General features: G+C 37.5%; 1 long non-coding RNA gene across 3 annotated transcripts in view; it reads left to right on the top strand.

Moving 5' to 3' along the window:
• The first annotated feature begins 3,861 nt into the window (after positions 1–3,861).
• LOC123381522 overlaps positions 3,862–15,297 on the top strand; it is an 86,534-nt gene continuing 75,098 nt past the window's right edge. For all 3 annotated transcript variants that reach the window (XR_006588590.1, XR_006588589.1, XR_006588588.1), the window contains exon 1: positions 3,862–7,377. This is a non-coding gene — a long non-coding RNA (uncharacterized LOC123381522). The remainder of the gene's footprint in view (positions 7,378–15,297) is intronic.

The raw sequence follows: 15,297 nt of genomic DNA, 5'->3' as shown, positions 1-15,297 counted from the left end.
TGCACCACTGTGAGAGGGTGTGCCAGTGTCCAGTGTGCTTGCAGAATTTATCTGGGGAGTGTCATTTGTGGCTCCATCACTAGGTGAAGATCAATGTATCCGCTACAGTGGACCAAGAAGGGCCAGAATGCCTGGAGTACTTACTGTTGACAGGGAGGTTCCAGTATGTCTGGTTCACTTAGAGCATTGGGAGACTCCTGGACATGTTCCACTGACTGGAGGGGTAGTCAGAAGCCTAGGTCTTGAAAGATTCTTGGTATTTTCCAATACTGGAGACAAGAGTGGGAAATTTGAAGAACTGTTGGGCCATAAATTCTATGTGGCTGCACCAATGACTATGCAAACAGCTGATATATATCAGAAGCCCTGGATGATAAGTTACCTGTGTGTTTACAACAAAACACACACACACAAAACAAAACCCAAAAAAGCAATACACAAAAACTATGGGTTAAATATGGTTGTGTAAGGGACAGATGTTATAAAGTGAAGGATAAATTATATTCTATTTATTGTGTTTGGTCTGTATGACTGAATGAATTATCCTTTATCAAGTGTGCATCACCAGTACCCCCTTTAAATTTGTCCTCTTCATTTTTTTTAAGTTGAGAGATGGAGAGAGAGCAGAAGAGAAGGGCAGAGGGAGAAAGAGAGAGAGAGAGAGAGAGAGAGAGAGAGAGAGAGAGAATCTTAAGCAGGCTCCCTGCTCAGTGCAGAGGCCAATGTAGGGCTTGATCCCACATCCCTGGGATCATGACCTGAGTCAAAATCAAGAGTTGGGCACTCAACTGATTGAATCTTCCAGTTGCCTTAAATATGTCCTCTTCTAATGACAGCAGAAGACAAGAAGAAAATTCATTTTCTAGAATGCTTTTCCCCATGTGGTTCAAATTTAAAGTGTGCCAGTAAAAACCATTTGCATGTGATTTGGAATGTGAACAAAAAGGGGTAGACCTTCCCTAAGACTGTTGGAGACACACACCTGGATAGACGTGAAGGTCATAGCAGCTTCTTAGGGAGTAATGGGAACCATACAGCTCAGCACTTCAAAATGAACTGTGTGTGTGTGTGTGTGTGTGTGTGTGTGTGTGTGTGTGTGTGTAAAACACAATGTGGGACAGGAAACACAAATTAGTCTGGCTGAAGCCATTTACAATAAATACTTAGCCATATTTCATTAATTAAAATGTAAGAAAAGGAAAAAAATAATAACTGAAGTTAATATAATGTTATGTGTCAATTATACCTGAATAATAAAAAAAATGTAAAGTGGCATTACTGAGTTCAGTTTGGAACTCAGTATTTTTAAATCCCTTGGGCTATGTTAGTTTTCTCTGTCAGCCAATTGTCTTTTGAGACTCCCACGCCGGCTTATGATTATGGTGGCTATAAGACAACGATAATACTTTCACATATGTCTTCTGGGCCTTCCATCCTTTGTGAAATGAGTTGAGATCATGACAATTTATAATGGAGTGATAAACTAGAGTTTATCTTTAAGTATATAGTTCAATAGAGTTCAGAATATTCACAATATTTTGCAAGCAATCTTCAGAACTCTTTTCATTTTGCAAAACTGAAACTCTTACACCCATTAAACAACAACTCCCCATCCTTCTCTCTTCCCCTGCTCCCCGCTCACACACCTGCCAACCACCATTCTACTTTCTGTCTCTACAAATGTGAGTACTTTAGGTAACTCACATAAGTGGAATCATATTATCTTTTTGTGTCTGTCTTATTTCACTGAGCATAATGTCCTCAAGGTTCATGGGATGAGGGAGTTTTGAACAAAACCTGTAAGAACTTATAGAATTAGAGGATATGAAAATGAGGGTTTCAAGTAGGGAAATACAGATATTTATTAAAAATACTTTAAAATAGCTGGCTTTATATGGGAAACCTATGAGAAAGAATAAGTGTGTTTTTTAAAATGTTTACTATATGTAGTGTTAAAGGAATCAGTTTATGACAATAATGAAAGAATAAAAACTGTATATAAAATACAAATTTAAAACTGGAAGAAAATTGATAAAATTACTGTTAGATGTAAAGAGTTTAAGAAACCTGTTTCAGTCAGTCATTGTATACCAAAGAGGCGGAAGCAAAATAATGCTATAAATAATTGGAATACTATAAATGATGCTTACATGTAATTTCCAGTTGTGAGCCCTATACGTAATTAACTTATAGGTTATTTTTATTACCTTCATAAATATTGGTAGCCAAGGAAATATGTAATACATTAAAAAAGTAAATTACTTGATTTCCATCCACTTAGGAATAAGATCACTTATCCATTTCTAGCTTCAGGTTATCAAAAGAGAAAGGTAGAGCTATAGAAAGAAACTAAAAGGTTTCTTTCCTCCGATTAGCTATAGGTCTTTGTGCAAGGCACTTTTCTCCTTTGCTTCATTGCTTATCCATGAAATTGGAAGAAAGATGTGTAAGGTTTTTTTTTTCCAGTTCAACATCCTGTGACATTATGCATATAGTTTTCATTCAGATAAAAGGAAACCAAATTTTAATATTTATTTGGCAAGTGTTTATTGATGGTACGCCTGAGGAAGGTCCTGTACTAGTTGGTAAGAACAGACAGGTGAAGAAGTCATAAATTGGGGACAACCCAACTATATTTGGAATGTTTAAGGGAAACCTTATAAGAGAAAACATTTGAATTGGCTCTTGAAAAAAATACATAATATATGCAGAGAATAAACAAACATATCCATGAATTTTTCCCCAATGAGTAATTTATGATCCTCAAAATCACAACTCCCTTTCATGCTATTCATGCTACTAGGTTCCTCTGATGATTTTAGAACTAGAGAAAGAAAGCAAGTTATTTCATCTGAGAAATCACCCCACTGGGCCAAAGCATATAAAATACAGTTTGATGTTATAAAGGAAGATAGGAGTGCAAGAAAACAGGAATCAAGCAGAAACTGAAAATTTTGAAAAATCAGCTGGAGTTAAAAGAAGATCAATCAAAAGAGGAAGCATAGTAGTGATAGCTTTGAAGCTTAGCGATTGATAACTCAATCCTTGCTGTTCTTAATGGGTCCTTATGGACACACCAAGAGAGGGTGGTAGAGATTGGTGGTAAAGAATGCTTAAACTCTACTAAAGGCCAGTTTCATCTTATCACAAAGGAATAAAATTTCCATTTCAAAGAGAACTAGAAAAGTCGTTTATTCCTTAAATAAGCATCTAGGATATTATCTAGTACTAACTAGGGAAATAAACCTAAAGAACATTTTAAGTAAATTTTGGAAAATTCCTGGCTATATGTAGTATGGGCTGTAGTCCAGACAAATACGAATTCAATACCAAGCTCAGTGACAATAATTGACAAGTCAGTAATTTTTCTGGGTCTCAGTGTCCTTAGTTGTAAAATGATACCAGTAGTGGTATGCTGCAAGAAAGAGTGGCTCTGAAGACTGAATGAAATGAGGATAAAACACACAGCACAGGGTCTAGTGTAGAGCAGATGGCCAGTAAGTGCTATTTCCCTCCTCTCTCTAGAGTAGTGTCTAGCTTACACCAACCCGGCTATGTAAGTTAGGGTCCAATCAAGATATAGAAACCACACAGTGATTTTAGTAAGTTTAATAGAAAGAATATTAACTGGGGTATCTGAGTGGCTCAGTCTGTTGAGCGTCCAATTCTTGATTTCGGCTCAGGTCATGATCCCAGGGTTATGACCAGGGTCTACTCTGATTGTGGAGCCTGCTTGGGATTCTCTCTCTCTCTCTCTCTCTCTCTCTCTCTCTCTCTCTCTCCCCCTCCCTCCCTCCCTCCCCCTCTCTCTCTCTCTCCCCTCTACCCATTTGCTTTCTTTCTCTAAAACAAAAAGACATTTTAAAAAGAATATTATTAATAACAGGGGATTGGAATACCAAAGGAATAGCTGGTAAGAAGTAAAGAGAATTTGAAAGAATATAGGAATGGCAGATATAAGGAGCAGTCCCTAACCCTGGGTGTATGATACAGCATCCAAGAAAGAGCACCCACCATCCCTCACCCCTATGGCTGAGATACAGATATTTTTGAGGAGATTGAAGCTGTTGGTCACCAGTGCTGTTAGCCAAATGTGCCCTGCAGGAGGAGTGAGTTGTTGGAGAAGACATCTGGGCTACAGAATCCTGTCCCTGAGAAGCTACAGTGCTGCAGGAGCTGAATGCTGGAGAAGCTATGCATACTTCAGGAGTCTACAGAGTACAGCACCCTGGAACCAGAAGAAAGATCCTCTTCCTCTTCTATTGATTGTCTCTCCAGAACTCTCTATTCATAAAACTTCACATTGTCCTCTATGGCAAAGAAGAAATCATCAAAGAGCCCATCTCCATTTCACAGATCATGCAATGGAAAGTAGATTTGTAGTTGAGAGGCAATAAAATGATAAGTGGCACACTGGTTAATCTATTTTCCTCTTTGGGTGCATCAGTGTGGAATCATTCTCTGTAAATTTATCCAGAGGACCCAGTAGGTGTGAATGGCCAGACACAGGCTGGCTAGCTCCTGGGAATGGCCATCTAGGGATGCAGGGGAGGAGATTTTAGTTTCTTTTATTCCACATGTTTCTTACCTCCCTTTCCTTCCTATGAAAAAATTGCTAATCTTATCAAATTCTGGGCCATAGATTCATCCAGCCCTTGCTAATGGGCAGGAACATTGTGCCGTAAGTATCACAAGTCAACACTATACTTTTTCTCTTTCACTTTTTCTCTTCTGTGGTGCCCTTGGGAGGAATTCTGTCACCTCAACTGTTTCCACAAAACCACTTGAATATTCTTGTCAGTGTGTCAGATACCTCAGACCATGTAGTTGATCAATTGATGGTGATATTCCAAGATTTGAAATTGGACTAGGTACAAACCAAGAGCTATATACTGTCTTCCAACTCCGCTTTCCAACATTTTGCATTAGGAGTAATTAGGTACTTACCCAAGTAATAATAAAATAATATTTGCTTCCCATTGGCTTTGTTCCTCGTGTCTATCTCCCTATAGAAATTTCAGAGATGAATTGTGATTTGTGAAACAGGATTCAGGCATTCCTACATTTCTGCAAACACCTTCAAAATTTCACCTTAGTTTCTAACAACTGTCATCTTGTTCTCATAGCCAAATGCCCAAAGTGATTGGCATTTTAAAAAATACTTCTTTCACAACAATCATAGAACAAATATTTATGGTAATTTATATTTTTCAACAGAAATATGTGTATAGAAACTTTACAAATAACACTCACATGTTAAATTATCCTCACAATTTCTGTATGAGATTATTATTCTCATTCCTATTATATACCTGAGGAAACCGAGGTTGAGAGTTTTTGAATGATAGTGTTTTTTTAAAGGTAGAGTTGGGATCTGGGTGCAGGTGTTCTGATTCTTTATCCTATATTCTTTCAAATAAATACATAAAAATAGTTTTAAAATTCCTGGCACATAGTAGGTATTCCATAAATGTTGATTTTACAGGTTCTTCTTGCACAAGCTTCTTTCTTTGTGCAGGAAGTGGATGTGTTAGCGTAGCTTATTTTCACTTCCCGTTGCTACGATAAAATGCTAATTATTTAACATTTTCTTCTAAAGGCCAAGATCCCAACAGAGATCATACATGGGGTTCCTGCTGTAAAGACCACAGCTTCTGGTGGTGGAAAGGAATGCATTTTGATCCTTTTCTACAGTATTACAAAGTTGATTTGCCATTGGTAATTTTTATTTATTGGTAAACAAGATAAATTCACCACAGTGTACTTGTGCTGCCTTAACCCTCCCCATTTGTCTTTAAAGTCCTTCAGAAATGTTTTAACTCTAAAAATGGCATTTAGAACAGCAGGGCCAATTGTTATAGATAGATTCAGATAGTGAAAAACAGAGAGCATCCAATGTTTTTAAAGGGAGATTTCCCTAATATACTTACTTTGCGGATTAAGAGCTTTTGAACAATTAAGTTCACCCCCTGATGTTGCCAGACCACATTTAAACAGTCCCCTATTCATTCACAAGATATGGCCCACACAGATGCACTCCATTGGCAATATAGGAAACTTGCATTAGTGTTCTACAGAGAAATAGAAAATGAGGGAGCAAGATGCTCTTTTTTTTCCATGTTTCTATCTCTATCTCTATCTCTAGGTTCTAGCACCTGCTGTACAACATCCCCAGAAGTGAGTGTGCTCTCACATTCTGGTGACAACACTTCTTCACTTTTTTTTTTCCAACCAAGGGGGAGGTAACTGCTTTCTGTATGCATTAATCTCTGGGCAACATTCCCTTCTCTATTTTATTCCTCCAGGATACTTCCTCATTTTTCCTCTTCCAGCTCTCCAGTATTAGTGTAACCAATTCTTTGTTAAAAGTCTGAGAACAATTTCTATTTTCCTGACTAAAACTAATTGATAGAGGAAACAAAATGTATCAAGCGCTTTGAAGATGATAGAAGTGTAAAATGGGGTTCTTTAGATATTTTTATCAAAGCCTTCTTAAAAGGGAAGTTATTTGAGCTACAGTCTAAAGTGTGAGAAGGAGATAATAGCAAGGAGATCTGAAAGAAGTGTGTTTCAGCCAGAGGGGAACTTCTTTGGATGCTAATTAGTGGTAGTTTGGATTGAAGGGATGGCAGTGGAGATGAAGTGCATGGATTCAAGATGTGCTTCCTTAGACAAAATTCCAAGACAGAGGAATCCATCCCAAATTAGAGAACAAGATAAGGTCATGGCCAGAGATTTAAATGAAACAAATGTAAGTAATATGCTGAGGGAGAATTTAAAGCAACAACCATAAGGATAGTCAAATAGAATAAAAACAGAATTGTTTATGAAAAATACATGTTGGCATAAAAGAGGAGCAATAAAAAATGATGGGGTATTTTGAGTAATGCCCACCCTCCGCGACCCATGCAGGTTCTAATCCTTGCAACCTGTGAATGTTACCTTATTTGGCAAAAAAAGAATTTGCAGGTGTGATTAAGTTACGGATCTTGAGATGGGGAGAATTATCCTGGGTGGGCCCAAATGGAATCACATGTGTCCCTATCACGGAATATTTGACACAGAAGAGAAGGAAACCATGTGACCAAAGTAGGGAGGAGCAGAATCAGTGGGAGAGGATGCCATATGCTGGTGGGTCATAAGCCAAAGAATAAAGGCAACTACTAGAAGGTGGAAAAGGCAAGGAAATAGATTCTCCTGTAAAGCCTCTGAAGGAACTACAGCCCTGCTGACACCTTGATTGTGGCCCAGTGAATTCCATTTTAGATTTCTGGCTCTAGGACCATAAGAAAATGAATTCATGTTCGTGGTAATTTGTTATAGCAGCTATAGAAAAACAATACAGATGACTTCCAGAATTTCATTCTGAGCAACAGGGTAAGTGTGGTATCATTTACTAAAATAAGAAGTAGTGGGAAAATGAGCAAGCAGGTTTGAAGAGTAGGAAGTATCAAGAAAATATCAAGAGATCGTTTTTGAACTTGGTAGTCTTAAAATGTGTGAATAACCCAAATTGAAATGATTGGTTGGCTGTGGGTAAATCCTGCTTGGAACTGGCTGAATTTATTGGATCTACTGATTGTTGTTTTTTATTGTATTTGGGTAATATTCACCCACTTTCTGTTCAAATATGTATTCTCCATTATCTACGTTATCTTTTTCTGGGACTATCATTACCAACATGCTAGATTTCTTGATTATTCCACAAGCTATTGAGGCTCTGTTCGTGTGTGTGTGTGTTTTCATTTTCTTATCTTTGTATGAGTTTGGAGATTTCTATTTATCTGTCTTTAATTTCACTGATACTTTTCTTCTCAAAGCCCTTCCTATTTTAATTTCAGATATTTTTCAGTTTTGGATATCCATTTGGTTCATTTTTAGTTTCTATAGGTTTTCTGAAATTTCCTATATATCTATTCATTGTATCCATTTTTTCCTATTAACTCTGTATTTTAAGTCATTCTAAACTTCTTGTTTGCTAATTCCAGTAAGTTTGTGTCTGCTTTTATTGAGTGATTTTTCTTTTGAATATAGGTCATAATTTCCTGCCCCTTCATCTGGCTAGTAACTTTATTATACATTGAATAACATTTTGTAGAGACTGAATTCTATAACCTTTCCCTGAAAAATGTTAATTTAGTTCTAGCAAGCTAATAAATTTCTGGTTGACCCACTTGATCCTGGAGAGGCTTTGCTTTTAGTTTTCTTAGAGTTGCTCAAATCCAATTTTTCTTTGTTTTGGGGCATAGACTCAAGTCCTGAGAATGGTCCTTAATACTGTAAGATGTGGCCTTTCTGGTGACAAACCCTAGATTTAAGTCCTTTAATGAGTCAAGACTTGAAAGTCCAAATTGTGTCTCCCCAACACCAGGCAGCTACTAAAATTCCTGTTCAGTATTTTAGCCTTCCAACTGTTTTCTGCTAAGTTCATTAGAGTTCTGTCTCTACACATGTGCAGCCAAACTTTGGGAGAATTCGCCTGCAGATTTGGGGGCTGCCTCTTAACTGGTTTTATCCTTTCATTCACTTACCTAGCCTCACCAATTTCTAGCAGCTCTGAACTTTGACCTCAGACTTCTGTTTTTTGCTTGAACTCTATTTCCTGTGCAGGGAGGAAACTGGGAAGTGCTATCACAGGAAAGGCCAATTAAATGTGGATCTCATCCAGTGTGCTTCCATTCTTGAGAGTATAATATCAGGTCTGGTGTCTGCTTGCTTTTGGTTGATAGAGCGACATAGATATATTTGTTTGTCCAGACTTTTATAATTGTTTTTGGCAAGGGCGTTAGTTCAACATAAACTATTCTGCCATCACCACAATTCTGGCAATTGAATGAATGAATCTTGATTTCAGGAAATCTGTCTGGAGCAAAAATATAAAAATTGATACTTATCAATAAGAGAAACAATCTTTGCCAATGCTTATTATTGGTTTCACATTAGAATCACCTGACAATTCTTAATCCATTTGCCCAGACTATCCCAAATCAACTAAATCAGAATCTCTGGGGGTTGGATCCAGATATCATTAGTTTTTAAAACTCCCCAGGTGACCAAAATGTGCACTCAAAGTTGAGAACCACTGATCTTCAAAGAGGGTGAAGAATATGAGAAGTAGGTTCAGATTTGAATTCCGGGATTACTTGGCAGAAGAAATTGAGAAGGAACAAACCACAAGAAGGTAGTACTATGGCAGCTAAGAGAAGAGAGTGATTCTATAAGCAGGAAAAAGTTATCAAACGTGATACATGCTGTTCAGAGTTTAAGTAATTTGAGGACTGGGAAGCAATATTATTTTTCAGCATGGTATTTGTTAGTGATTAACCCACCAAAATAAATGCAAGAATTTTCAATATTGTGATCAGTAGTTGAATAGAGTTGGTATGTACATACTATGTTTCAAATGTGAATGAAAGATTTTATTTCTGTAACTGCTCTCTTCCAGCTCATCTATTCCTGCATAGTTATGAAAGAAAAAAAAAACTGCCCATTGTAGCTCTATGTGTTCCAGTTGAAGAAGTGAAGTCAGCCTCTTTGAGATACTTAGTCATGACTATAAGTTGAATCAATTGTCTTTTTCTATGCATATGTGGGGGTGGGGAGAAGACCTAAGTTCTTGGATAGTATGTGTCCTATCTGGGGTGTTAGGGTTAAAGAATGATGAATATCTTATGAGTCCCCACTAGTTTCCTTATATGTATCTATCACCCAATAAGTCACTGGCCAACATACTATGCTTGTCAGGTTCCTTATTCTTGCACCTACTGTTGAAATCTGGGGTCATAGCTAGAGTCTCTGAGCTTGAGGTCCACCAACTCTATACTCCCTCAACCAAGCTCCAAGCCTCCATTGCTTTACCATTTCCTCATTATTTGTTCCTCATTTTACATCTAAAACCAAGCCCAAATTTTAAAATAAGCGCTTATTAAAGGTGAAATTGTAGTAATAATAAAAGGAAATATAGGAAGTAACATGTAAGTTGATAGCTTACAGAAAAAAAAATACTAAGGCATGTTTATATTAGAAGTCCAGACTTAAGAGATCAAGTCTTACTTAGGTAAGAGGCATAACTCCAATTGGATATCTATGATATCTACGTTCTGCCTTGATAATTCAGCATTTCCCATTATCTCCCTTGTCCCTTATCTTAGGAACTACCTGTTCCAAAGATAACTGACACTGGTATTATCTTAGCCTTTTAGGGAGATCATTCCTTCATACAATCTATCAGAATATGGTAATTCCACTACCTGCAAAAAAAAAAAAAGGAACACAAAGTACCAAGTGGCTTATTTTAAATTTCAAATAGCAAAATAGAAAAATATACAAAAAATTAAGTGACTAAAAACAAAGTGATAGACATATGAAAAATTTAAATACATAAATTTGCTTAAAAGCAAAACATTTTTGTTGGAAATGCAATTGAAATGAGAGACACATAAATAATTCAAATAGTACAATTACTAGGCTTGAAAACACAACAAACATTTGTCTAAAAGTTCAGAGAATGTTTGTAAAAATTGCATGTCTTGTTTCAAAGGAAGCATACAGAGAAATTGAGACTCAAACTAATTGACTTATCTCAGTATTCACCGTGACTGTCTACTTTGTGAGGACTCTATTTGCTGGTGAGTCTTCAAAAGGCTCATAGATGTGGGAGCTCCAGGTGCTAACTAGGGAGCTGAGGCAAATGGAATACGAGGTGTCATTCACTAGGTGGCCTAAGGTTTACACCTGTGAGGTATTCTTTTTTTATTTCAATGTTTATTTCTTTATTTTGAGAGAGAGGGTGTGCATGCATGCATGTGCCAAGTTGGGGAGGGGTAGAGAGATGGCGGGTTGGGGGGGTGGTTGGGGGAGAATCCCAAACAGTTTCCAAGTTCAGGGCTTGATCTCATGACTGATATCACGAACTGAGACCATATCTAGAGTCAGACTCTTAACCGACTGAGCCACCAGGCACCCTGAGAAATATTCTTAGTATGAGTGTGGAGAAAAGTGAATGGTTGTAATAAGATTTAAAAATAAATCAAGGATTGCAGAAGAGCAAGTTGAATTACATGAATTGAACTGATCTAGAAACTTACTACTAAAAATGTGGTCTCCAGACCAGCATCATCAACATTATCTAGGAGCATGTTAGTAATGCTCAGTCTCAGACACCATCAGAGATTACTGAATTAGAATCTGCATTTTAATAAGACCTCCTGATGATTTTAAAGCATATTGAAATTCAGCAGCTGATCTAGGATATAGCTGAAAACAAAGCAAAGTTTTCCAAGTTACATAGAGTCTAGTGCTATAATTCAATTCATTATTATAGAGCTAACTTGGATAGTATACGATGTCCAGGAGTGGGACATAAAGGAGGAGAGGAATATTCCACTTATTTTGAATATGAAAAGACTAATGCAATAATTTGGCCTCAGTGTGGCATGTAGTGGTAGAAGGTCAGAGACACTGGATGGTAAATGTTTTTGGAGGGACGCAAGTCATATAGGAATGAATTTACATTAGCACTAATTCCAGTTATGAAATATTTGATCTGAAAAGCCTCTCCACTGATGAGAGTCAATGCTTCTGCTTTGGTTAAGCTGGAGGGAAAGGAAACTCCTTTCTAATTGAGTTGCAGGGGCCCAGAGATAGCAGTGATAGCTCAAAATAAACATTAAATGTTAGTTCAAATATTTGTAGGTAACAGATTGAAATTGAAAGCACACTTGGTTAATTAGCAGGATCTTAAAGCCTGAGTTTTATCACACCTAATAAATAAGACTTGATGAATAGAAAGTCTGCTATGACAGCTCCTAAAAATCTTACCTTGGAATCAATAGTCAACATTAACATCAGTGGGGTTAAATTGAGGCTTGGAGTTGCACCTCCCCACATAGCTTTGCATAGTCTGATAACTTTCTTTCACTGAATTGGCCTTGGTAAAAATTTATTTGCTCATAATTATGGCTTCTTGATTTCCATTTGTTCTTTCATTAAACATTTATTGAATACCTTTCATGTACCAGATAATCTAGGTTCTGGACATAAAGAACCTAATAAGGCCTGTTCCTGACCTTTGGACAATCAGGTAGGGAAGCATCTATACCAATAGGGGAAAAATCCTTAATAGTAGCAGGGAGTTATAAAGAAGATAAACATGGAGTTCTAGAGAAGAGGAGGGACTGGTGGAAGGCTAGAGGAGCAGAAAATGTAAAATACACTGAAAAAATGTTTAATATGTATAACCTTCATTAATGAGAAAAATAATTAACCTGAGAGTTTCATCTGATCATTTCAGGAACCATGTGAAATAGATAGTAATCTGCTTTTGCAAATGAAGACTCTGAGCCTGAAGGAAGATTAGAGACTCAGGATTTTGCAGGCGAGCGGTGGGAGCCGAATGAGGAACCAGATTTTCTTTTTTCTTTCCTTCGTTTTTTTTAATGTTGCTTTCTTTTGAGAGAGAGACAGAGAGAGAGAGAGAGAGAGAGAGAGAGAGAGAGAGAGAGAGAGAGCAGGGGAGGGGCAGAAAGAGAGGATTCCAAGCAGCCTCCACACTCAGTGCAGAGCCCAAAGAGAGGCTCGATCTAATGACCATGAAATCACGACCTGAGCTGAAATCAAGAGTCAGACAGATGCTTAACCAACTGAACCACCCAGACGCCCCTGACCAGATTTTCGAACAGTAGAATTCCAGGTCTTCCACCTAACTAACAACCCATGGCTATTCTAGGTAATAACCTATCCAGGAATAACATTTTAGAACACTTGAGGATCCTTATCTATGTGACTATGAATATGGTCCTGCCGAAGGATATATGACCTGATTGATTGATTGATTGATTGATTAACTGGGTGTGTTTGGGTGATCTAATACTTTAGACAGGTCCCTCTCACCCCCTTGCTGTTCTTAGTCTGTCCCTCTGAAAGCTGGCCACTGGTTAAAAAATAACCACCTTCCAATCTTTAGTTAAAGATAGCTGAGCATTTGGGCTCCACTGCTAGAATTTTAAAATATGCTCATTATTTCATTTAATGACTATTTATAGGGCAGAACCTACTATGTGAAAAATATTACACTAAGGCTATGTAGAAGAACAACATTTTTAATAATTTACCCAGGATAACCCCAAATCAACTAAATGAGAATCCCTGGTAGCTGGACCGAGACATCAATAGTTGTTAAACCTACCCAGATGATTTCAATGTGCACCTAAAAGGGATGACTGCCCCCTATATAGCATGAAATGGTTACAGCAATAAAACAGCTAATTGTTCGCAATTACTTATCCTGGGCCAGGCAATATGCTAAGCTCTTTAATTGGGTCATCTCCTTTTATCTTCCCAACAACCCAAGGAGGAAAGTGTTATTGTTACCCATTATCTCCAGTTTTTACATGAGAGAAATGAGGCTTTCTCAGGCTCATTGGTGTGTCCAAGGTCAGTGGTGAAGCCCAATTTTTTTTACTTCAGATTCCATGTTCTAACCACTAGGCTATATAGCCTCCCTACAATAAAGCCAAATAGAAGGGAGATGCTTTTGAGGGCTATTTTCTAAAAGTTAAATTTGGGAGATAATTGGGGTAAATCTGTACAACATTTGAGTAGATGATTCTTTGCCAAGTGAAGAAAAAAGAGAAAGATGAAAAATTAGCTTCAAATGAATTAAGGTCCCCTCTATTATCTCCTTTGAAATTGAGAAAAGTATTTTGATGTAGGTCTATTAATTAAAAAATATATACCTAAGCAGCTCTGAGGACAGCCTGGCCCATAGCTATTGGAAGGAGGTCCCCTGCAGCATTATCCCAAGGAAAATACATAAAAAGCATCTAGTGCCAGCAGAGGGGCCAGCATCATGTATAGGATGGAGTGAGTGATGTTCCTACTGGGTTCAGGAACATCAGGGAAGTGTGAGACCTTAGTTACAGAGTCCTGTATATCTCTAAGTTTCATATGCTGTGGAATCATCAATGTATAAGTGTAATCTGCTTTCTTAATTGTTTCCCTTATGTGAAGCACTGCAGCATATTGGTTACCATATATACATATCATAGAGCCTGAGTTAGGTTCAAATCTTGGCTCTAAAATGGAGTAATAATACTAATATTACAGGGTTATTGTGAGAATTATAAAATATATTCCATGAGACTGTGATTTATAATGAGTGTGTGTGTGTGTGTGTGTGTGTGTGTGTGTGTGTGTATGTATGTATGTATTTGGTCTTCATCCTCACTTCTGACATAGAGCTTCTAAAACTCTTGGAATTTTCTAAGCGATGAAAACGATAAAGGTGACTTTTATTACGTGAGTGAAGTGACTGTTTAGAACTCACCAAAGGATGGAGTTGGTTGCCAGGGGACCAAAGCTCAGATTTAGAGGATTAAAACCTTCAGTCCCACCCCAACTCCTGAGAGGAGAGTGGGCAGAGAGATCGAGTTTAATCATCAATGGCCAATGATTGAATCAGTCATGCCTAAGTAATTAAGCCTCCAAAAAAACAAAAAGGAGGGGGTTTGCAGAGCTTCCAAATTGGTGAACATGTTGGGAGAATTGCTGAATTGCAGGATACTGGATAGGGCATGAATCTCCATACCCTTTACCTATACTATGCCCTATACATCTCTGCCATCTGCTGTTCCCAGATTATATCCTTTTATGATATACCAGTAATCTAGTAAATAAAATGTTTCCCTGAGTTCTGTGAACAACTCTAGCAAATACTTCAAAGTCAAGTAGGGGGTTATGGGAACCATGATACAAAGTCAGTGTGTCAGAAGTACAGGTAACAAGCTGGGCTTGGACCAGGCTTCTGAAGTTGGGGGTGAAGGGCAGTCTTGTAGGGTTGAACCCTTCACCTGTGGGACCTGATGCTGTCTCCAGGTTGGTAGTGTCAGAATTTAGTTGAATTGTAGGACACTCAGCTGGTATCCAAGAATTGCTTGTTAGTATATAAACCACCCCCAAGGTGGAATTGGGTCCAGAACACTTTTCATATCTATATACCTTGTAATATATAAGAATATAACATATTCTTAGATATTCAAATATTAGGCCAAAGATATCTTAAGTCTCAACATACCTTGGTTGTTATTACTTATATTAACCGGAAATCAACACAACTAATAATAGCAGAATAATTTCCTGTATTTTAGTTAAACCTAGAATTTCTGATAAAGGTAGGGAAATGCATCACTTGACCATTTTCTTTGAAAAATTATCAGAAAATTCAGGGAAAATTGGATGAGTGTAGATACTACTAGATATAATAAATGTGAGGGGGCAGAGATTAGTGGTTAGGAGCAC

This window comes from Felis catus, chromosome D4, assembly GCF_018350175.1.
Source record: "Felis catus isolate Fca126 chromosome D4, F.catus_Fca126_mat1.0, whole genome shotgun sequence".
Taxonomy (NCBI): domain Eukaryota; kingdom Metazoa; phylum Chordata; class Mammalia; order Carnivora; family Felidae; genus Felis; species Felis catus.
The sequence above is the reverse complement of the archived record's forward strand: the minus strand, read 5'-3'. Positions and strand labels throughout refer to the sequence as shown.